Source organism: Mixophyes fleayi, chromosome 9 (assembly GCF_038048845.1).
Source record: "Mixophyes fleayi isolate aMixFle1 chromosome 9, aMixFle1.hap1, whole genome shotgun sequence".
NCBI lineage: Eukaryota > Metazoa > Chordata > Amphibia > Anura > Limnodynastidae > Mixophyes > Mixophyes fleayi.
Genome location: NC_134410.1, coordinates 67,557,454 through 67,582,829, shown reverse-complemented (window position 1 = coordinate 67,582,829; position 25,376 = coordinate 67,557,454). Strand labels below are relative to the sequence as shown.

At 40.8% G+C, this 25,376-nt stretch overlaps 1 protein-coding gene across 1 annotated transcript in view; it reads right to left on the bottom strand.

Moving 5' to 3' along the window:
* Positions 1-25,376, bottom strand: part of P2RY4 (pyrimidinergic receptor P2Y4) — a 31,062-nt gene that overhangs the window by 4,568 nt on the left and 1,118 nt on the right. The gene's annotated exons all lie outside the window — the stretch shown is intronic.

Sequence of the window (25,376 nt, the reverse complement as noted above, 5' to 3'; positions counted from 1 at the left end):
CTTCCTATCAGGGAGATTGCCACACTCGTCCGGGAGACTCTCGCAAAATGCGGGAGTCTCCCGGACAATCCGGGAGAGTTGGCAAGTATGATGTAGCATAGGTCCCAGATGATATATAAGGATTCCTCTTCTTTAGTAATCCCCTTCATTTATGCTTTCCAGAAGGATGTACATGAAAAGAAATATAAAACAGACATAGCACAGCCTGTATATTCCAGTGAAATTCAAACACTTGATTAGACCCTTTTACAGCCCGTGTTCAGAATATTACATCCTTCTGGAAAGCGTAAATGAAGGGGATTACTAAAGAAGAGGAATCCTTATATATCATCTGGGACCTATGCTACATGAAGGAGTGACTTTATTTTAATAGTTTAACATTTTGCATGGTTGGAAATGTTTATCGTATTGTATATGTAACATCCAATAGCGCCAACTCCTCTTATATTTGTGTTTAATTTTTAAGGTGTTTATCAATTTTGTGTAGCTAGGACACTGTTGCCAAAAAGAGGCTGTCCCAGTGATGATGTGTCCTGTGTGTTTACTTGTTTGGACTTGTTTAGCTTAACGCCGTCCTGAAATGTTGTTAGAATTTTGTGACAAATGGCAAAAATCTAAGCTTCTAGCTGCTTGATAAATTAACACATTCTGCCATCCTCAGTAATTTCTCCAGTGTTAGGGCTTTGATAAATTGTGTGAGCTGATAAATGACCCTATATCTGTTGAAAACTGCCTTCCAACTATCTTCTCCACCAGAACAGCTGCACCCTCACTATTCAGGTGAAGACTGTTCTTCCTAAATGTGCCTCAATATCAATATCAAATATCAAAAAAAACCATAACCGCATTCCTACTTTATCTTCTCAACCACTTACTAACCTCATAACTTAAAAAGAAGTGCAACAAAAATAGAGGTGAGTTGCTTGAAAATATCAGTGGTCTGTAATATCATTGTTACTATAAGAATGTCTGGATGTGTGTAGGCAATGTCCGGGGCTGGCAGGCTGAAGGGGGGGGAGCAAGACTTGGCTAAACGGCCTATTAGGAACATTTTAAAGTAAAATTAATGCAGGTAGCCCAGTGACCCAGACCAAGATCAAGGGAACCCACTATGGGAGCAGCCTGGGGGACAAATGGCTTCCTGCCCTCCATCCCAGCCCGCCCCTGGCATTGGCTGTTTGGTATTTGCATGTTGTCTAGCATTCTGGAGATATAAGGATTGTCTAATCTGTATGGAATGTCTAATCATTCATGGAATGTAGACAGCTTGTCCTAGAAAAGTCTGAATGAAATAAAGAAGGTAGGTGTCTGTCAGGAGCTACTGCTCATAGAGATAGCAGGTGCATGGTAAAGATTGTTGATCGGTAGAAATGGCATTAGAATTTCACGATAAGCACCGAAAAGCAAAGCTTCTCGATGTTTGATAAATTCTCTGATTGTCCATTTATTAAACTCACAACTCTAAAGGAAGTACAATAAAAAAAAAGTGAGTAGTTTTAAAAATATAAGTGGTCTGTAATATCATTGTTACTGTAAGCATGTCTGGATGAGTACAGTGCAATGGCTGTTTGGCATTTGCATATTGTGCAGCATTCTGGAGATAAAAACAATTGTCTAATCTGTGTGCACTACTCATATTTGCTCAGTGACAATATTAGGTTATGGTTGGACATCCATAAGTAGTATGGACCTCTGTGGGATCTGGTATGTGAATAATTTATATGTTGCACCAACTATTCCAGAAGCTTTCCTTTTATATAGTTAATTCAGTTGAGGTTCCAGCAGAGAAGGCATGTTGTACAAGCAAACAGGAAGTTGTTGGTTCTGGAAACAGTGATACCCCCAAGAAGAGTCCATGGAATGTAGACAGCTTGTCACAGGGGAGTATTTGTAAGAGGTGTAATCTGTGAGTTAGAGGAATTGGGATTGGTATGTCCTCTTGGATCATATCCTTCCCCTTACTTAGATCACTGATCTAACTCTGACTTTTCATTCCCTTCCCCCTGCCCCTTTCCTCCCTTTTCTTTTCCTTTAGAAATATATGGTCAGCAGTGGCTGCTGACTATGTTTGGCCAATTTCAATATTGTGCACATGTTATGGACAGTTTGTACTGTACTCTTTGCTTACATTGTGCATTGTAACTGTATGATTTTGCTGACCTTGCAATAAATACAATATTTTATAAAAGTAAAATAAACCAATATGGTCCTGCAAGGAATTAGTAGTTGCATGCTAAGAAAATTGCATATAAAGAATATAGAGCAACTCAATAAGAGGAGGATAAAAATGATGAAAAGCTACATGGTAAAATATGCTCAAGCACAAAGTATGATGTCATTCCCTCCACTATCTATTAATCTTCTTTAAAAAGTAGGAGATTGGGTTGTATGACCTTAAAGATTAAATCTAAAACTAGATTGGAACTCTATCAACTGGTACTAGCAGTAACTATGGTGCTGCCTCTTTAATTACTCCTCAAGGAGTGTCCCACCTTATAATAGTTCTCTTCGAAGTATGTGGTTCCTGTGAGTTTGGCTATTAAACTAAGTGCTTTTTTCCACACACCGTAACAGTGCAGTGAAGGGTTCAGCAATGGCTGACAAGTTTTTTTTACAAATCTTTGATAATAGCTAGGAAACCCAAGGATTTTTCTCATGTCCTTTATATTGTGAGGTATAGATCAGCTTTTGAAAGCATTCATTTTTTTTGGGTCCAGTAGGATATCCTGACTACTGACCATGTGGCACAAGTTATGTGCTTCAGGCTTGAGGATTGGGCATTTAGATGGCTTTATCTTCAAGCCATGCTCCCTTGGTTTGTAGCATCTGTCTCCCACTTGCACTGCATTTACAACATCATCATAACTTTGGCCTTTCGGTTTCATTCTGGTATTTCCAAGCAAAACAGCCTCTGAGCTTGGAGCCAGCCCAATCTCTTTAAACAAATTCACCTGGATGCTGCCTCTAACATTTTTTCTTGATGGAACTAATACAGGTAAATTCGTTGGCATACTCTTTTGTCAGCTGAATCCTCTGTCATCACTTTTTTTGTCAGAGAGGGTTAGGAATTCCTCAGTACTATTTTATATCATATTCTTCCGTAATATCCTCATCGACATGAGTGGCTCCCAATGATTCCTGGATGTCCTAGAATTAATCCATAAATTTCCACCTTCAGGGTCCACTGGTGAGGACACCAATACTGTTGCAACCAACATGCAGGGATGGGCTGGAGGGTGCTAATATTTATTCCTGCAATGTTATAATCTGGGAGCCCATATCAATCAGAGCAGGTAATGCAATCTGTTCAATGGTTTTAGTGACTCTAGGTGGTCTATTTACTAATTGTTGTTTTCGATGCAGTCATTTTTTTGTCAATGCTCTTTGTCTTTAATAAAATTGCCATTTTAAAAAATCAAGACAAAGCACAGAGAATTGCTGCTTTGTTAGAATGGCAGCTTGGTAAATATACTCCTAGGGCTGCTAACAATCAATACTTCTCTTCCTAGAAGTCAGTTTGGGCCTGGGTTGGACTCTCCAGACGTGCAGTATATTGTCTCTGGGAGCTGAAAAATTAAATGCACCCTAGTTTTTATGATAACACTGCCTCTCTCAGTATCCAGTCGTGTCATAATGCCTGCGAATAGAACGGCCTTAATCTTCATATTTCTCTGTGATTCTTCCCCTCGTGGGTGGATTCTTCCTTGCTGTTCTTTGATATTGCCCAGCTTCTAGACTCACAGCCCTTTATAAATGTCTAAATGTTTGATACATTAGTGTGATGAAACGAGTGTGATAACACTGTAACCATCCTGTTTCTTGTTTCTCACATAATGTGGATTATAGCAAGTACTTTTTATAGCCCTTGCTTTTGTTCCCCAGCTCAACAGACTACAACTGCAGTGTCTAATTACATGTGGATAAGGGGACATTGTAGCTCATTGTAAATATGTATATTGTGTATTGTATATTAATGATGTGGCAGTGAGGTTGTTATTCATTGTCCTTAAAGTGAAGCCGGGTTATGGGTAAAGTTCAGGTGGTGTCCAGGATACAGTTGAGGGGGCTGGAGCTGCATTCATTCTCCACCCTCGTTTCTCTACAGGAAGCATGGAACAGCCCGTGACATCACAAAGTAGTATAAGGGGTTTATTTTAGGAGGGGCTGACTGCTACCCTATCTTTGGAGGTGGCCTGAAGCAAATTAGTATCCATTATTCTCCAAAGGACTAGTCCAGACATTTGGTCTGCATCCCAGCAGGGGGTTTCTGTGGAAGCACAGCTCATCTGCACTTTCCCCTCCAATCAATTGTTCCAGGACCTACCAATGTTTAAAGAGAGAGAGACCCAGGGGTTTCCCGAGCAATGGGAAAGCACTGTGGAAATTTGACCATAGATATAAGGAGCCACTCCAGGGGGGGAGGTGGTGTTCATTCTGGGATTTCATTCATGGAATGTGCAAGATCTGGTTGCGAGTTGTCGTTCTCTACCAGAGTCTACATATGCAGCTGAGAGAGATCCATGGGTCGTCAAGTATAGACAGCCAGATGACTGTAACTCCTTAAGCTAGTGGGGTAAGGGACATGATGTGGTAAGCCTGCCTGGCATTTATTTACTGTGTGTACATAATATTCTAATGTTGTTTTTATTACAATAAATGTATTGTTTTAACTTCTAACTGCATTGGCCTGAGTGACTGTATGAATCCCAGAAGGTACTGGGTAGACTTCCCTTTCACAGTTAGGCAGCCAGCGTGAAGTGGTTAGCATTGGGTCAGGTAAACCCGGTATCTTCACAATTAGTTATGAGCCCACTCTGAAACCCTCTGGGATGCTACCTTTTTTGCTGGCTAGTTAGTTAGCCACCGTGCTCCTTACAACGGCTCACACTGGTTGTTGTCCCAGCTGGTTGCCTAGCAACCTGGATGCTCTGATTCGGGATTGCAGTCTCGTGACTGCAATCACCTGTCACTGCGGTGGGGCTTGCTCCTGATGGAGCAATCTGATTACCCCTCTGCACTTTAAATGGCAGGCTTAGCTTCCCTGCCAGGTATATCATTGTGCCTGCACTTCGTTACCTGCTCCTTTTGCCATATGTTTGCTTACTTGATTACATTTTGCAATCCTCCTGCCTGTTCCCTGAAATTCTCTGTCTGCTGCCAGTCTGACCCTTGGCTTGTTTATGGATTATCCCTGCTCACTGCCTGCCTTGCCGTTTGGCTCTTCTATGGTTATTCTTGGTCTCTTCCTGCCCTCAACCATTTGCATCGTTACTGTTTAGTCCACTGTATTCTGTCTGCTGTGCTGTACTCCCAGTCTCTTTATATCTTTGTTACTTGTTTCATGTTATAAACTACTTAGAGTTTAAATCCTGGGGACATCTGAGCACCTGAACACCTATCTCTATGGGAAAGGCAGATTTCTATAGGTTTATCAGGGTATCAGTGAGAGCCGTAACACATTTTAGTCATTCTTTCCTTCATTTCAGTCACCTTTGTCTTCAGTTTTCTTCAGGAATTAGAGCCATATCAATATTGGTGATCTGATTTGTTAGAACAGACAGAAGTTCCTAATTTATGTCTTCAAACTAACTCTATAGCCTTAATAGTTGTGTGATGCCCCTAGATATCTGGTGATGCTCATGTGCTATAGCCTTCCATTTTATACTGAATGCTATAGGTGAAAAACAGCTCTTTTTTCCAGAGAATGGCAATCTCAGCTCTTCTTTCAATTTATCAAGGGGTTAAAGCAGGAGAAATCAGATTTTAACACTGTTTAATGGTGGTCACTGCAGCCCCCCTTAGACCCAATTTAACGAGCAGTGAAAACTTTGCTTTTCACCACCAGCCTTAAATAACTAACGTCATCTCAAGATGGCATTAGCTTACCTTTTCAATGGAGTCCATCACCGTCCATCAGCGCCAGAGAAACCTCTGTGGATCGAACGCTGGTTCCCATTGCTATGTGAATGTGTGACCTTAGCCACACATGTGCAGTAGCCACAAAGGGGTCATTTTCTCCCTTCGCTGACAGCATTAGGGTGTAATTAGCATTAGGAGTTTTTAATTATTTTAGAAGGGGGATTTTGTCAGGGCTCACCAATAAGCCCTGTCATGGTAAATACCGTTGGAAGTACGTTTTGTGGTGCTGTGGTATGCAGCGATACAAAATGATACTTACTGACGCCCACTAGCCACCAATGATACATAGACCCTTATGTATGAGTTGCAGTTACTCAATCCTCTTTTTTAACTTCTTTGTCTTTACGGTTCCCCTGTCACATCCTCTCGCTATGACATCAAGTTTTTTTCACTTACAGTTGCAGAGGCCCTATGTCTCCAAACACAACCACTTTCTACCCAACCACGACTTCTTTATATTTAAGCTCAGCCCACTTTGTGTAAGCTTTGCCTTATTCAGGTCCGTGAGTATGGAGAGTCATGTGGTACGTTCATACTACAGTTCAAACTCAGAGTGCATCAAATATCTTTATGTTGATACATAAATTGCATTGAGAATGGCCCATATTGTGGATTCTTCATTCAATCATAAGCACCCAGATCTGGGGGTCCACAAACTCCCTTTCTACAAACACTGTAAGGGAAGAGAGATTTGATAAATGAAAAAGCACGTTTACAACATACTAACTCAAATCGCAATGTAAAAAAATAATCACTTTTCCAAGTTTCTCCATGTTGTTAGATACCACATTACAGTAGTTTCTATATGAAAGCACATAGGGGCCTATTTATCAATATGCAATGATAACACCTCAATTTATCAATGAAATATCCCCCTGGCAGCTAAGTAATATTCAGCTGCCTCTGTAATACAGGCCAGAAGTGGTAATGGTTAACTTGCCACTTGGCCAGGCCAGTCTCAGTATGACCCAGCTAGCCCTTCCTATCTCCTTCTGTCACTCTTCACCCAGGCTCCTGGGGAGGAGTGTGCAGTGACAGAGGGAGATAGGAAGCACAAAATAGAGTTAAATTGGGGGCAATTTAAGTATAACTCTCTTTTCTCCCTCATATTTCTCTCAGTCACCACATGCTCCTCAAAAAGCGAGGCAGTTCACTGTTGACTCAAGATACACCGCTCCCTGATGTCAGTCGGAGGAGCAGCAGCAGTGAAAGAATGCGGCAGGAAAAGTGCACATGTGCAAACTGGCCATAATTTATAAAATATATGATTTTAAGCAAAAGGGTAATAAAACGGGAACTGTCATGCTCCCAGGTGTTGATAATCGGACTTTGGCCATTATTTTCAAAATGAGACCCCTTGCTCTTCCTATGTTTATTTTTTTCTTGAGGAATCACTGTAGTATAAAAATATAAAACAAAATCATAATGTATGATAAAATTATAACACCACATATCAAGAACCATAATGATACCTTAATGTAATGAGTTATGTAATACATAAATAAGGGTCACATGTGCAGTAGTTTGGAAATAAAAAGAAAAAAAGTCCAATTATTAATCTGTTTTGCTGACAGAACAGGTTTCAGCATCATTGATTTAATGTCAAGACATCCACCCATTCATGTACTAGCACACTGCAATATGCAGCACATTGGGAACACAGCAGACAGCGTCCCTGGGACCGTGAATATTACTGCACACTAGTATAAGAACTGGGGACATGCTCTGGTCTAAATCAATGATTCCTGCAGTGTAACTGTACTGCATGCAAAGCATGTTTCAGTTCTGTGGTTTGATTGATGATTGAGCCCTTAGTTTACATTTAGGTCACTGCAATTAAATGATAACAGATTTTGCAGTTTGCCTATTGGATTCCCAGCATTAGAGATGCTCCAAACTTGTGACCCAGTTAAAAATTGAATCAAATGTTACCAGTTCCTTGTTAGCAGTATAAACTTCTGAAGAAAATACTATTGACGTAATGAAACGCGTCAGCTATTTACACCTTTATTTATACATCTTTTCATGACAGACTGTGCATTGTGGTTTATTTGCACACTGAGGTGCATATTTATGTAGCACCACATAATATGAAAGAAAGTTTTCAATCCTTATGGCATTGATAAGGATTGAACTATCTTTCATATTTATCAAAAACCTTCAGCAGGGACAGCAGTCATGATAAACTACTGTCCCTGTGAAGTTTATCACTTACCTTTTCACTGGCTCTTCAGTGCAAAGAAACTTGCGATGACAGCATCTTCCTTGAACTCCTACTGCGCATGCCCCGACCAAAAGTATAGGGCATGCGCACATAGACTATAATAACGAGGAACTGTTATCATGTGACAGGGAGGGATCAAATGATCCCTCCACATGTGCGCTGTCCACAGGGCCGGTGCTAGGGTCCACGGCGCCCTAGGCATTTTTAAAAAAGCGGAGCCCCCACCCGCAAAAATCGCCTCCCTCCTCTCCTTACCTTGTCTCACCACCGCCGCCTCTCTGCTCCGTCTCCTCCCCTCCACTCACTGACACTAGTAAGTGGAGGGGAGGAGACGGAGCAGAGAGGCGGCGGTGGTGACAAAATAGCCTCTTCCCCCCCTCCCCGTCCATCTGAATGCTGTGCAGCGGCCGTGACAGGTATGGTCAGCGGTCACCGCACAGTTTTAAAGTCTTTTAGAATTCTGTGGCGCCCTCCAGAGCCTGGCGCCCTAGGCAAGTGCCTAACCTTGCCTAATGGGAGTGCCGGGCCTGGCTGTCCAACTCTGCTCTTCGGAGCAGAGCTGACAACAATGAAAGTTTTCAATTATGTTAATATATACGCCAGCTTCGGCTGGCATACATTAACATTATTGAAAAGGGATTTTTGGCGATTGATAAATAGCATTACTGAGCAGTCTCCATACAGTACCCTTTTGATTGGGACTGCTCAGTAAAACGAACACAGGTGCAAAGCAGCAGCGCGATTCAATGATGATAAATGTCATTCTTGCGTTTAATCCCCGATTTGACATGGAATTACTGTATGATAAATAGGCCCCTGAGAATCATCTCCCTTTTTTAAACGTGTAAGGATTGTTTCATTTGACAGTGCGTGCATAGCTCGCTAACCATCAGAAGCTGTCCACAGGCACCTCTTACTCTTAGCAACATTTACACAATGAGATCTGAGTCACGGCCAAACACATCAAGATCTTTGGCCGTCCGCTCTGTGTGGTTCAACGGACCGATCATGGGTCAGGTAACAACGAGTTCCATCTGTGATACAAGTACAATTCCCAGGTGAACTACAAAATACATTTGTGGATACTGTGGTTTGGTAACTCACAATTGCCCAGTGTTCAGTACTTCAAAAAGGGCTATTTATCTAATTTTTTGCACGGAAAAAATCAGAAGTATTATCTTACAACTTATTTGAATATTTCAACATCGTTTATGGAGATTTGAATATCAGTACAAGTACAACATTATTTGTTATACTTTTACAGTCTTCATCTGATAAAGGCTATTGGAATACATCTTTATAAGGAAAGCCAGCTAACAATTTTTGTATATTAATTACCAATTACAATCTATACAAAATCAGCTCACATTGGTGTTATATTTGGAGTTTTTTAATCCAATTTTATATTGTTTTTGTCTAATAAATTATAGTAACATCTGTTATATTATTTAGCATTGTGTTTGGTTTCTTTTTGATCAGTTTCAGCACTGTCACATTTGTTTTTTGTAGTTGTTTGCTTTTGCAAATTGGGGCTTACACAGCCCTGTATAGCTGCGTTACTGATTCAAATAAGTAGATTTATTTTTTAAACGTTTTTTGGTCGACATTTTCATTTTTATTCTGTTTTATTTATTGTGTGGTTTTAGACAACTATTATGCTGGGCCAATTAGATCTTATTGTTGAGTTTAAACTTCAATAGACCATGATTCGATTTTGAGGCATTTTTTTTCTGCACTTGTCAAACAAAATTTCCATTTGCATTTGAGGAACCCTTTTGGATTTTTAAATACTATTTTTATAAAATTGTAAATGATAAATTTTACTTTTAATTTGTACTTGAATAAAAAAACGATGCTGTGTTCAAAGTTCAAATTACGCCATTTGTCCCCGAGGTTCATCATTCACCAAGGTTCACCATCCACATTTAAAATTGATAAATTTAATCTAAATCATGGTTGTGTTGGCTTGAACAAGGTAGAACAGCACATATACAGCTGTGGACCTACGTGATCTTCTATTTCAACATAGGTTTGCAGAACAAAATGCTTATATTTGTGGAGGAAGAGATTATTGCACATGCATAGAGGAGGAATTCGCTGGAGGGTGGCAGGAATAGAGTAATAATGAGAATGCCAGAGAGAAATGAAGCACATTTATGAAAAAACATGACCATAACATAAAACTCTCACATGTCCCAGCTTTCCTCTTTATTTTCCCTGCCTGAAATCTTTAAATCATAATTATTATTTTCCCATGATTCAGACTCCCGATGTGAACAAATTAATAGTGTAAAGCGATTCCAATAACTGTTTATCTCATTTGCATACCTCCCAATATTTAGAATCCCGCAAGTGGGGCAAAATAAGCCACACTCCCAATCAACCCAATCCCTGTCCACAAATGCCCATATGTGGTTAAAACTCCACACACCTTCATGTTAAGCGCCACCCCTTTTCCCTGCACCTCGGGATGTCCCACTTATATAGGGACAGTTGTGCAGTATACATTTGGGAAATAAAAGTAAGTAGTGGATACATTTTGTGGCTTGAGTAAAGCTCACATTGATGTCCAGTCAGTTGGAAACCCAAAATGGTGGTCAAGTTTGGATTTCTACACATTCATATTTATCCCTATGGTATTACAGAAAGATTTTGATGATAAGGAAGGCATGTCTTCCTATCTATTAAAGAACACCATGTTTTTGCAGCAATGGTGCACCCTTCACATAATGATGCAACTGCATCACAGGGTGCAAAATTATACAAATTGCAGCAACGCTCCCCCTTCGTATTTCACCTCTCCTCTGGTATCTCCAGAGGGGAGAAAAAAAGTAGGCAAGTATGATTTATGTCCAACTGTAAATGAGACCCTTAGGGCCTAAAATTACTTATAACACTTTGAAGTACCTTGCAGATAATAAAGTATTATACAATGTGAAGCAAATAAACTTCTGTCATGCTATGTTGGGAACCTTCTATTGGCAGAACCATTGCGGGTGTCTGTAAAAGGTATCAGCAGCAGTGTTGGATATGGATGTTAAGCCACACATGCTTTAAACTTAACGAAGGTGTTGGCAGGGGCAGGCTGGGCTGGGGGGCAGGTGGGCATCTGACCCCCAGGCTGGTGCCATAGTGGGCTACCTTGGGCTGGGACACTGGGCCACCTGTATTTTTTTTCTTTAAAATAGGCTGCTGAGTTGAGTCTTGCCCCCCGGGCTGAAATTTGCCAGCCCTCCCCTGGGTGTTGGTAACAGATGATAATGGGTGTACACACTGATGTTAATTTATGCAGCAGTCAGGCTGTAATACAGTCTGATATGCAGATATATGCAGATGTTAAAGCACTATAGTTATATACTGCACGAATACTGTGGACAGACTCCTGTTTCTATAGAGAGAGAAAAAGAGAGAGAGCCTCCGATCACATATTTTACATATAGGGATGCAGCTATTAATAATGCGCATTCTCCTCACAGAGTATAGGAAAGAATGGCGCAAAAGCCGAACTTCCGGTAAGCGCAAACGCAGTAGCACCATGCGAACAGCTGGACTGTGCCACACTTCCTGTCCCCACTAGACCACCAGGGAAAATATCGGAGACGGAGCATTGCGCTTCCTATCAACACCTTCTCATATACATTTTTGTATGCTCTAAAATGCGTTTTAAAATTGGATAATTTTGTATTCAAGGTTAAGTGTACTTTCCATGATAAGTTATATTTTCACTTGCATCTATGTGTTTTCAAGAGAACACACGGAAGTGCATCAAAAAGCAAGTTTCCTCAGTGCATTGAGTCAGATTAAGACCCCATAGGACTCAAGGCAAAATATTGGTTTGAGCCCCCTTCCCAGCCCTGTTTGTCAAAAAAACAATAACATAAAAACAGGTTATGTTAATCTGGGCCCCTCAGAACCAACAGGACCCTAGGTGGGATGATCTAGCTATGCACTGAGAAACACTCCATCCAACTTAATTAATGGAAAACCATGTGTCAATGGATGAAAAAAATGCAGCCTTTATATATGGCTTATTGTCAAGGAGATGAAGTGCATGGTACCAAGTCAGTGAGTGTCATTATGTCTCCTTTTATACTGCAGCATATAATTTTTTTGTGACACATTGCTGTCTTTGGTGAATGTGCTCATTTACATTGGCTGATGGATGGATTGGAGACTATCATGGAATTCTTTCTTCAGAGATAGGGTTTCTATTTATTAAAGTCAAAGACCAGCTGTGGCTATCGCCTAGTATTGCTGGGGCTCTCTGGTGAAAGCACAAGAAAAAAATGCTTTATTATTTAGATAAAGCATTTTTACATTTGTTTGTATTAAAATGTGTTTATATCTTTTCATTCTATTTTTTTTTTTAATAAACATTTTTATTGGGTTTTACAAAAGCATACATAGCATAACAGGTTCTGAAATGAAAAGCTGAGCCAGGCTCACGTGAAAAAGGCATCACTTGTAAAGGCAAGACACATAAAATATATACCTATATGTAAGGCTTTGATAGAGGCACACAGCGATATACATGGTTAATACTGCAAATTGGAGTAAAGCAAGTTAGGGAGAAAGAAGAGGAGAAGGAATTGAGCGAAGGAGAAGGAGTAAGGGGGTCACTGTTCACTTTAGAATGTATTGGTATAAGTGAGTGTTACGAGCGGAATATTGATTATGTAGAGGATTAAAAAAATTAAAAATAGTCAAGGGTGGGGGAGGAGAGACATGGTATTCGTTCCACGGGCTTCAGACCCGAGTAAATGGGAGGGGAATGTGACACAAGATGCTCGTAATATACTCCATATGATAGACTTGCCAGATGCGGTTGATATTGGAGCCAGAGGTGGGTTCTGGGTCTTTCCAGAATAATGCAAGCTGTCATCTCACTGCTGTGAGCACGTATGTGGGGACATTATGCAAGGGACGAGGTAGTAAGGAACAGGACAGAGAAGCAGGGAGAGAAACTTGAGTGATATTGGAAATGAGGCAATGAATAGATTCCCAGAAGGGGATTAATTTTGGACAGTGCAGCCAAATGTGGGACAGGGTGCCCACTTGACCACACAAGCCCCAACACAACGACTTTTTTATTTTTTATATTGAAAGTGGAATTGGAAGTCTATTTCAGACTTCCATTTCCACTGCGCATATATGAACAGACAATGCTGACTCAAACATGCGCAGAGCCTCCCTGCACCAAGCTAATTAATGGTAAGAGTACTCTTACCGCTGCCAGCCAGTATCGCTAGGGAGCTGAGCTTCACTTTGCTGCTCCAGTGACCTTGTTTTTACATAAATCAGGGTGAAAATAGATTTTCTATTGCTGCGATAAGCACAATTGAATATTTACATTAATCACATTGGTCTACAAAATAGAACCCTAAGTACAAGACCTGAAAATTTGGGTATGATTTGCAGATATTTAAATAAGCTGAAAAAGTGGACTTCCTGCAAACAATCAGGCATTCCTGTTTTGCAGAAGTTTTAGAACTTTTGAATTGTTGGCCCTATTGTGGGGAGCATAAGGACACTAACCAGACTTGCATGTTGGTGTTGTGGCATTTTTTGCTGTTAAATTGCGCAGGACTTATTTACGCACTGCAAGACACGTATATAATTCTTGTTTGTCATATCACAGCTAAATAGTGGCCATATGCAAACTGACAAACAATATGCAAACTAGGAATATGTGTGTTCAAATTCCAGAAAAACAATTATGCCTCTGGGAGGTCCAAAGGGTAAGTGCAAGGGGTGTGACTACATAATTTGTATTATTATGGCCCTGCTGCTCAATGCTGCAATTTGGTCATTGCACAGCAGGTGCTAGGGCAACACCATTTGCAGTGAATCGTTTATCACAACTCCGCCCATTATGCAATAAGATCGTTTGAGATCTGGAAGGGTGGCCAGCGAGAATTCCCTGAAATTCGGGTGTCTCTTGAACCTTCCAGGATAGTAGGCAAGTATGGTTATGAATCTATGTGTAGTGCATAAAAACTAGAGATGGGCGGGTCTGGTTCCCCGAGAACCGAACCCACCCGAACTTTGCCTATCCGAGTTCGGTACTCTCCCGTCCGCTCCGAATCCAAATCGAGGCCGAACGTCGTCAGGTCTCGGGGCTCGGTTCTCGCGATACTTGAAGATTATAAATACCTGCCTCCACAGCAATCCATCGCCATTTGACAGAGGGAGAGAGCAAGGTCACAGGCTGATTAGAGCAGGGACAGAGAATCCAATATTCTTCTTGCAATTGCTCTAACAAAAATCGCTAGAGAAGAGAGGAGGATAGAGGTTTATTTTATTTTTTTTAATATTTGGCACTCCCCAGTGCTTTTGGGGTGTCCCCCATAATTGTGCATAAATATTTCTGGCTGTCAAAAGTCATATCTGTCAGCAGTATCTACCAAATAATTTTTAGCACTCCTCAGTGCTTTTGGGGTGTCCCCCATAATTGTGCATAAATATTTCTGGCTGTCAAAAGTCATATCTGTCAGCAGTATCTACCAAATAATTTTTAGCACTCCTCAGTGCTTTTGGGGTGTCCCCCATAATTGTGCATAAATATTTCTGGCTGTCAAAAGTCATATCTGTCAGCAGTATCTACCAAATCATTTTTAGCACTCCTCAGTGCTTTTGGGGTGTCCCCCACAATTGTGCATAAATATTTTTGGCTGTCAAAAGTCATATCTGTCAGCAGTATCTACCAAATAATTTTTAGCACTTCTCAGTGCTTTTGGGGTGTCCCCCATAATTGTGCATAAATATTTCTGGCTGTCAAAAGTCATATTTGTCAGCAGTATCTTACCAAAAAATTTTTACCACTACAAGTGCTTTGCGCTCAGAATGGATTCATAGCAGTCCACATATGATCAGAATGAGCAACCAGGTTCTGTCACCAGTCCTGATGTTAGTGTTCCCAGTACGTCATCTGGGCAAGGCGATGTCAAACTACAGAGTGTTTCGAAATCAGTCCAAAAAACAAAATCCAAATTTTTTTTTACTGTGTTGAAGCGAAAAAGAAGTGTTACTGAACAAAAGTTAAGTGCCAATAAAAAAAAATTGCCAACATGCCATTCTACACACGCAGTGGCAAAGAGAGAATGAGGCCTTCACCTTTGGCTATTAGTGGCAGATCCAAAAATGTTACCGAGCCTACAAGTGGTGCACAACTACTGTTACACGACAAAGCCGAGCTGCAAGATAACATAGGAGGATAATGTTTGCTCTGAATCAGAAATGACACCGATCCCTGTGGAGAGTCCATCCAACAGTGGTATGTCTAATCGTGAGCATTCCGTTAGTGTACCCATAAAGAAGGGCCCTTTCAGCAGTTCTGCTGATGTGTACCTGAACAGCCCAAGTGTAGCCGGTGATACGCAAATTGAGGATGCCACTTTGGAAATAGAAGAGGATGAGGGGGAGATTAGATAGCCACCAAAGTACCGTGGTCCATTTAATTTTACTTTCTAGTTTCACAGTCTGTGCAGGCTGCTTTTTTTATATTCAACTACAAGTGGAGGGGGGCGGGGGGGGGCATAGATAGCCACCAAAGTACCGTGGTCCATTTAATTTTACTTTCTAGTTCCACAGTCTGTGCAGGCTGTTTTTTTAATATTCAACTACATGTGTAGGGTGTAATATACAAAGACGATGGCTACATTGCCAATAATCAAAGATGGAGGAGGTAGACAACCAGGTTTGACTGTATAATTTGCAGACAACGGCCTACCAGGGATTAAACTGTTTTTTCATAATTTATTAGCTTTAGAATTACCTCACTTATCTAAGAAACTGGTGGAGCACTAAATTAGGTTATTTTAGACCAAAAAAAATGGTATTTTTTTCAAAAATAGCAAAACAAAAGCAAACAAAACCAAAACCAAAACACGCAAGGGCGGTTTTGCAAAACCAAAACCAAAAAAATGAAGGTAATCCAGATCCAAAACCGAATACAAAACCAAAACACGGGGGTCAGTGACCATCTCTAATAAAAACAGGCAACACTGCACTAAGCAAAATATGCTGCAATGTGTTCTATTTATTCTGTGGTTTTCATATAGTTTGCATGTGTCTAAAACCATATGAAAACCACATTGTCTTCCTTGGAACTGAAAAACAATATCAGTTTCTCCTTTTAGAGGTTGATTCAAGTAGAAGGGAATTTTATTTTACGGGATCATTTTTACTTTGTGCTCTAAAGCTTATGTGCAAATTATTTCTAAAATTCATTGCAGTGCGTAATTATTATTAGATCATTATTATAATATATATTTGTTAGAGATGCTCACTGACCCCCGTGAAGTGGTTTTGGTTTTGGTTTTGGATTTGGATCTGGATCTGGATTAGCTTTGTGTTTTAGTTTTGGTTTTGGTTATGGCAAAACCACCCTTGTGTGTTTTGGTTTTGGATCTGTAGTTTTTTAGAAAAATTGCTAAAATATGCTAAAATTACATAATTTTTCTCTTTTTTGATCTTACATTATTATTAACCTCACTAACACTAATTTCAAGTCATATGCAGTCAATTTTGACCACCTCACAGGTCGCATTATTATTTGCATACACTTTCGGACAAATACTGCAGCGACCTGGCTGGATGCTAAGCCACAGAGCAATGACTCAAACACACGGTAGTTCCCAGCACATCTAGGACACATTGCCACACAGCAGTGGCAGAAAAGAAAAGTGGTGCAAGATGGAATTGTCCTTTGGCCCTCCCAACCACCCTTATGTTGGATCTTAAAAAGGACATGCACACTTAACAAACCAAGCACTTCACCCACAAAAGTGCCACTCCTTGTGGCTGAAGTGCTCGGTTTGTTTTGGCCCCCACAAAACAAGGTAACAATGGCCTTAAGCCACCTAAGGTAACAGTGCAGTTAATTAACCCTACTGTAGCAAGATGTTGTTGTCATCATCCTCAGCCTCATCCTCACCCTCATCAGTGTGTATATCATCCTCACACATTATTAATTCATCACCGCTGGAATCCACCGTTACAGAAGTCTCAGTATTTTGATGTAATTGGCAGGATAGGTCTTCATCTTGGAACTTGAAGTTCATATTTATAAACATCATCTTTTCTACATTTTGAGGAAGTAGCCTCCTACGCCGATCACAGACAAGGTTCCCGGCTATGCTGAAAACTGTTTCCGAGTACACACTGGAGGGTGGGCAGCTTAGGCAGTGCAAAGCGAGTTGGTACATGGGTCTCCAAATTCTCTTTTTTTTCCTCCCAGTATGTAAAGGGACTATCTAATGTGTCTATTTCTATGCTGTCGTGAAAATAATCCTCCACCATTCTTTGGATACTGATAGTAGGATCAGGTGGAGTTACGACAGAGGTGTCACGTTTTTTGGTCAATTCTTTAAGACCAGACCAGATGTCAAAATTTGGGGCAGAGTCATCTGCATCATCCCTGGGTGTCTTGGGAAAGCAAAGTTTTTTCCTGGCCCCAGTTGAGTGAGAAACAGAAGGAGGAGACTGTCCTGTCACATAACACTTGAGCTGTCATCTTGCTAACCAGGAGCTCCTTGCATTTCTTTAGATCTGGGTCAGTTGGAAACAAAGAGGAGACATAGCTCTTAAACCAAGGATCAAACACATTCGCCAAAATATAATGATCTGATTTCAAGATTTTGATAACTCTTGGATCCTGGCGAAGCAAATAAAGTACTTGATCTACAAGTCCAACATACATAGCGTAATTGCTTTCTTTCTTCTCCTCCTTCAATTTTTCAAGCTGCTTTTCCAAAGGTCTAATTAAGGGAATCACTTGACTCAAGCTAGCAGTGTCTGAGATTATATGAATATGGCAAGAGTGAAATACAGTAGATGATTATGGTGTTGGTAACTAATCTACTTTGAGAGGTATGTTCCATGCCTGAAATGTGCTAAGTTCTCTCTGACTAGTGTCAAAGCTGTTCACCACCAGTTTTAACTCCAACATTTTCTGTTGAAAAAACATTACTTTTTTTGCTCTCGCCTATACATTTGGCTCAGTAGGGAGCCCCACCCTGTATCACAAACAGCCTCTTTTCACAATGTTAAGAGTCTTTGGGGCATATTCAATTTTTTTTTCCCGTGCCACGGAAAAACTATTATCGTTAATACGGTAATAGTTAGCTGGATTTCAGCTCGTGGCTCAGGGAGCTGCGAGCTGAAATCCAGCGAGTAAATTACCGTATTAACTGTTTTTCTGCGCACGATTACTGTAATAATGGTAATCATGCGCGGACTGCGAGATTTTCGGCGTTTCCGCCGAGAATTGAATATGCCCCTTTGTCTATAACACATAACACTTCTTGCACACCCAGGCACCCTCTTGTTCCTGTCAATCCTTCAATGTTATCCTTCTTCTTAGAGCATTATACTTCTTTTATTGCCTAGAAACCAGTTATGTTGTCAATGTATACAAAATTACTTTTAGCTTGACAAAGTTCCTCCTTCTGGATATACATATTTCTTGGTCCTTCTGATATGACAGTGGGACAGTGAAGGGTTAATCCCTCCCCAACATGCGGAACAACGGTAAAATGTCCATTTGTTAAGAACCACTTCCTCCCCATGTTTACCATGTCTTCTGCTCATGTCCCTCACATGGAATGTATTGTTAACCCTCTACTTGGTTCTTACTACCAGTGGAGGCTCAGGTCCTCCCCTCTATCGAAACCAGGGTGGGCACTATATTTATAACCTCATGCCAGGATATTCAGGATGCTGGTCATCCATTGTGACCAGTGGCGCAATAAGTCAATTTGTATCTTTAGCTCGTTCTGTTGGTGGACTGATGTCACAGAGCAGGATTTTGAAAAAGAATATTGATTCTTTATAACCAGTAAAAGATTCTCTATAACCAGTAAGAGACTAAAAGCCAAAAAATATCTATAGATACCTCAAATAACCATGCTCATCAGACCTCCCACATGCTCCCAGACTTCCCCAATATGCCTTCACACACCACCCCCACTTACCTTTACAGCTGGAGCCCACAGACTATATGCTACAGAGGAAGTAGAAGGAGGGAAAGCCAAGACCGAAGCTTCTCCCCTTGTGCATGTAGAATAATTGTGGAGACATAGAGCATACTTTTATGCAGTTGCTGGCTGGGCTGGAGAACAGCTGCATAGTGGGCTAATGTGGGCTGGGTTGTACACTACTTGCAAGCATTGAAACAAATGGCCATTTTGATTTTTGTTGTCCGTCTGTGCAGAGCAGACATTCTAAGCAACATTTTGTCAGCTTTATTTCAGAATATTATCATAATTTTATTTCTATTTTTTATTTATTTATATTTTAGTTATAATACTTTCTTACCATTACAGAAATATTCATGTTGGCCAGGACTGCCATCAGAAGTCTTTGGGCCCCTGCTGAGCTTAGCAGGGCCATTTTTAAGCTTAGCAGGGCCCTTTCAGTTTCACCCTGATGATTAAAATACAGTCTTTGTTAGACCTCAATCTAGTGGCTAGTGTTGAAAGCAGGCCTCCAATCTGTTAGTTAATGTATGGCAGGCCTGTAATATGTTGGTTAGGGGATGGCAGAATGTTCAAGCTGTTGGTTAGTGTATGGCATCCCCCTTCCCGTGATGTACTCACCATTTGCCAGACTGGTGCCTGCTCCTAGCTTGTCGGGAACACATATCACTGTCATATGGAGTGGCAGATTCAGTACTATCCCTTTCAATGGTTTTTGCTATTGCACTCAGTCAGGTTACAATATGATCTAATCTGCTGTTCTGCATTTGCAGAGTGATAGGATACGGAAGGTGGTGATGCCCAGGAGGGATTTTGATGAACCTCTATTTAATTAATGAATTAGAACAACCTACCTTTTTTACTACAAATATCAGTGACTTGTATAGTTGCACCTCCATTTAAGGTATTCTAGGACACTTCAGGTATTTATAATGATTTAAATATACACATACTTGTATATTAATTTAGCTGAATTATGTACACTAGACCATTGTAACCAATCAGATGTTTGTTTTCATTGTTTAACTTCCACAAGACAAATAAAAGCTGACTACTGATTGGCTGTTATAGTTAAGTACAAAGTTTGCACCTAAATGCAATGTTAGTAAATGAGCCCTTCCATCTTCAAACATATTTCCATTAATAGTTATATTATGCAAATGCACAGGGAAAATAAAACTCATTTACAAATGTCAGTATCAGGGTGAGTGACAGACACATGTTTTTTCTCTTTTACAGAACTGACCATAAATAGGCCCAAAAGCCATAGTTTTGTACAAAGGTGCAGGGCCAGACTGGGACTAAAAATCAGCCCTGGCATATGAAGCATACAGGCCCACCTCTGTTGATGAGCTGGAAAAAACTGTGTGCCGCTGTCCAGCGGCGCCACCGCCAATGGCGTGACCACATTATGTTGGGGGCATGGTCAACATGGGGCATTGATGCATACATTATAATAAAACATTGCATTTATCAAGCCCTCCCCATCCACATCACGCCATCCCCCACCCCAGAAACACATTACAACACCCCCAGTCCTCTGTATTTATCTATGCTACTGATGCTGCTGACATCCATCAGGGTTGGAACTTCCTGTAGAGTGAGCAGGGAAACTCTTAGTCTCACAAGATTAATAAATCTCATGAGACTTAGAGTTCCTTGGCTTGCTCTGCAGGCTGTGTCCTGTCCGGGGATTGGGATTCCTCCTGCTAACCAGAGCTGGATTAAGGCTCAGAGGGCTCTAGGCACTTAAGACAGGGGGGCTACTATGATGTAATATGGCTGTTAGACACATTTTCATCAAATACACAGGCAATACTGTGAGCACTACTTTTCAGTGCACACAGTGCTGCCTTCACAAGAATTACAATGTGAAGTAGGACATATATCTCAACTGTCCTTGCAGTCAGACAAAATCCTGACTAAGCGGAACAGCCACTCATCTACCTGTCTTGTCATTGTCATCACTTGTGGCTGCTGGTGTCTTTAGATCAGTTGCTGCTTGTCTGGATCCTGGAATGGTGGGGGCCCTATTTGGAAAAAAAATGGGTGCATGAAATTTAGAAAACTCCAACCAGCACCGCTGTTAAATCAATATAACACCCACGTTTTAAAATTAGGCCTTACTCCAGCCCCAACATTAAAATAATAGTATTCCCATTTAATAAATAAATCTATTTCCCTCCCTACATACAGCCCCAGCAATAAATAAATAGTATTTACATTTCAAAAATATACCTATTTTACTGCAACCATCACTGCCATTAAATTCATAGTCACATTTAATAAAACTGACCCCCCCACATTCAATAGCCCCAAACCACCCCATCTTAAATTAACAGTTCCCACTATTACATTGCCCCACTATTACCCCGCAAACAAAATAGCACCCATTAATTAGCCACCATCTACCTCACACACACTACATTGCCAAAAGCTCCCTGTGCCATCACACACACATTACTGTGCCCCTTCATCATCACCATGCTGTGCCTCCTTATGATCACACTGTGCCCCTTCATCACAACCACAGTATGCCACCTTATGATTGCACTGCGCCCTCCATGCTGCTTTCCCCCCTTCATCACACTCTGCCATGCTGCTTTTGCCCCTCTTCAGTCCCCTGTGCCTTCTATCGCCCACCTTTCTTCATCCCCCTGTGCCTTGTATCCCCCCCTTGTTCATCCTCCTGTGTCTTGTATCCCCCCCTTGTTCATCCCCCTGTGCCTTTTATCCCCCCTTTCTTCATCCCCCTGTGCCTTTTATCCCCCTCTTTTTTCATCCCCCTGTGCCTTTTATCTCTCCCCCACTTCTGCATCCCCCTGTGCCTTTTATCCCCCCCCCCTCTTTCTCCATCCCCCTGTGCCTTTTATCTCCCCCCCTCTTTCTTCATCACTCTATGCCTTTTATCTCCCCCTCCTTTCTTCATCCCCCTATGCCTTTTATCTCCCCCCCCCCCACTTTCTTCATCACCCTGTGCCTTTAATCTTCTCCCTCCACTTCTTCATCACCCTTTGCCTCGTATCTCTACCCCCTTTTCTTCATGACCCTGTGCCTTGTATCTCTCCCCCCCAACTTCTTCATCCCCCTGTGCCTCTCTGCGTTCCTCCATTCTTTTTCTTACCTCTGTATTACCTTCTTTCATCTCTATTTTCTTTTCCTCTCTTTTCTCTCTTCTTTCTTCTCTCTTCCGTGCGCCGCTCCTCACTGAATGTCGGGCATGACGACACACCCGACATTCAGTGCAAACAGGAGGGGGACGCCGGCGTTGCAATCATGTAAGTATTTGTATACTCACATGATCGCAGTCCCCCGCCCTTCTGGCAAATGCCAGAAGGGCCGATGCCAGAAGGGCGGATGGCCAGTCCTGCCCTGCAAAGGTGGGATAAGGTATGAGCTGGATTTAATCATTCTGCTGCGTGAGATAAAAAATGAAATAACAGGATCTATTTATGAAGTCCAGCAAAAACAAGAGCTTCTCCCTATTTAACAAAGTCCTCTGGGCAGTGAAGACTATCGCTGGGTGTTGCTGGCAATAGCCTTTGCAAAGCTTCCCCATGCAAACCTGAATTAGCCTACTTACCATGGACAGTAGCCACTGTTCTTCCCATCTCAGTACGATAACAGCAGAGGCTCCCCACCAAAAATAAATGCTTTATTATTTAAATATAGCATTTTTCCTTACTTAAACAAATTATTATTGTTTTTACTTTTTTATAGTTTATGCTATTTTTTTTAACTTTATTGTTTTTTTATTAGTCAAAAGAGGAACTAAAAGCCCGCCTGGGCTTCCAGTGCCATTGTGCATGCGTGAACCATTAATGCCAGGTTACTAATGCGCAAAGGGACCCTGCACTGACTGGCAAAGCAGGAAGAGTGCTACTATAGCCAGTATCGCAATATCGACAAAATGTTTTTATAAATTGGGAGAAAGAATATTTCCTATCGCTGCCTACTCTCCTGGAATATCACGGAGACTCAGAAATTTCTTGGAGATCTCCCAGACTCTTGAGAGAGCAGTATAACCTCCCGCATCTGCCCACTTCTCCTGTAAGGTGTGAGGGGGAAGGGACATAACAACATAACAGAGTGGGGCAATGCAATTCCCTGTGAGTTATAAGTCGAAAATTGAGGCGCTGAGAAGAGGGGGCCCTGGTTTAATGATGCGATTCATGCCCCTCCCCTCTCCCAACTCAGCAGCAGGTCTCCCCTCCAGTATTTCCCAGAGGGCAGATCGAAGATGTTGAAGATGTTGGCAATTATGGCCTATAATTGACAAATAGACCTCAATGTGTTCTCATCCCTTACACAAAATTACTTAAGCGTTTGTATTAATTATAAAAGTCAGACAAATTAAAAAAGACAAATATTGTGTCTCATAGTTAGGTACAATGACAAGGTAGAAACCACCAAGTTTAGAGCAAGAATTTTTTGTAATTAATTCCATAAATCCGCAGCTCTGAAATTCTGCAGCCGGTGACAGATGCCTCATTGAACACCCCTGACTGTGATGTTCTCATTGGTATCGTTGATTGATACCCTGTTATTATATACGTGTTTGTACGGTGACCATTTAGAAATATTTATTACTTTGCTGCTTATTATGATGATGCCAGTTACATCTAATACAGTGGTAATATTTTGTATGCACTTTATGAAATTGGGGTTAATGTAATAATAAGGCCTTGGCGCTTTGTGTTTACACATTTTCACCATGAACATTTTTCAAGAAGCAGTTTTCCATCAATAACCTAACAGGGATGTAGTCTGTGTGGGCAGTAGACAACGATAAGTTGATAAGTGCAGACTGCCAGACTCAACTACTTTGGGTCTAATGGATTAAAATATAAACATTATTTTATATGTTTGCACATTGTGATATTTTTATTAATATTAATACTTTATTACATGAATCATACTAATTTGTTTGCAATCAACTCAAATAGCATATATATCAGTTCTGATGAGGAAGATTTAATAAAATTAATAAGAAGAGAGAACATTGATCTGTACCACTCCCTTAATTAATGACGTTTATGGTTTGTTTGTTTTTTAATTATTTTAAAGCTTTGACGCTAATTGATTGTTGTTAATTGACCAGGACTGGCAAAGCACGCTGCCAAGCACAAGCAGCTGGCATGGGAAACCACTTGTGGTTGACTGAGCAGGTAATGACCCTCCCGGTCAAATGAAAATAAAGTTACTTAGCCGCAGAGCAATTGCGTCCATCTCATAGGGTTTTTTACTTTATTTCCAACTGGACTAACATCATCAACATCAACATTTATTTATATAGCGCCAGCAGATTCTGTAGCGCTTTACAATTGGAAACAAACAATACTGAGTAATACATACAAACAGAGAGGTAAGAGGGCCCTGCTCACAAGCTTACAATCTATGGGGACTACATAGTGGATGAGGACTCCTATTGGAGAATTTCAGGAAAGCAGATTTTGGAACTTAATAAAGTGGTGGCAGACTGTTTTTGTGATGTCCTTATGTAAATAAAATATTTGTTAATACCTTGTTTGTCATTGGCTTCTAGGACTTGCAAGGACATGTAGTGTCACACTATCTGGGTCACATCTCCCTGTTTTTCAGGCAACTTTGAGTGTCTGAAACCAGGCAGATTATTTTTGTATATTTCAGTGGCAATTTAGTAATTCACATGTACTATATTCCCCCTGTTCTATATAAAACGAAATGGGAGATCTGCGCGTTCCGATGTAAATCTGTAAGCAGCCTAGAGGAAAAGTGGAGGGGATTGGTCCCAAACCCCTTATAAACAAAAAAAGGAGGATTCCCCATCGCGATATATAGAATGGATGGTAATGGTATAATGAGTATATTGACAAAATATTAAAATCACAAAAACAAACATGAGTGATCACTCTACAAGGGTAAGAAAAGATAAACAAGCAAGACTCAGTAACTTTTAATATGAAATATTCTTGCCTTATCTGGTGTGGCTGTTCTATATATTGTTCTATATATTGCAGAAGTTGATTTTGAAAGTGTTCTAAATGTCATATTACATTAGTATTATAATTCAGTGTCCAGTAAAATGTAGCTACCACTGCTAGTTGATAATATGGAGACACTGTTTGCTAGACATTAACCCTTTCCATGCCAGTTAGGGAATGGCATTTGCTCTTTATTCCAATTAGAATGTTCATGTATGTGGTTCAGTTTACTTTAATCTGTGAAAAACATCAGATATACCCAATGTAGTGCCGAGTAAAGTTAAAGTGTCAGAT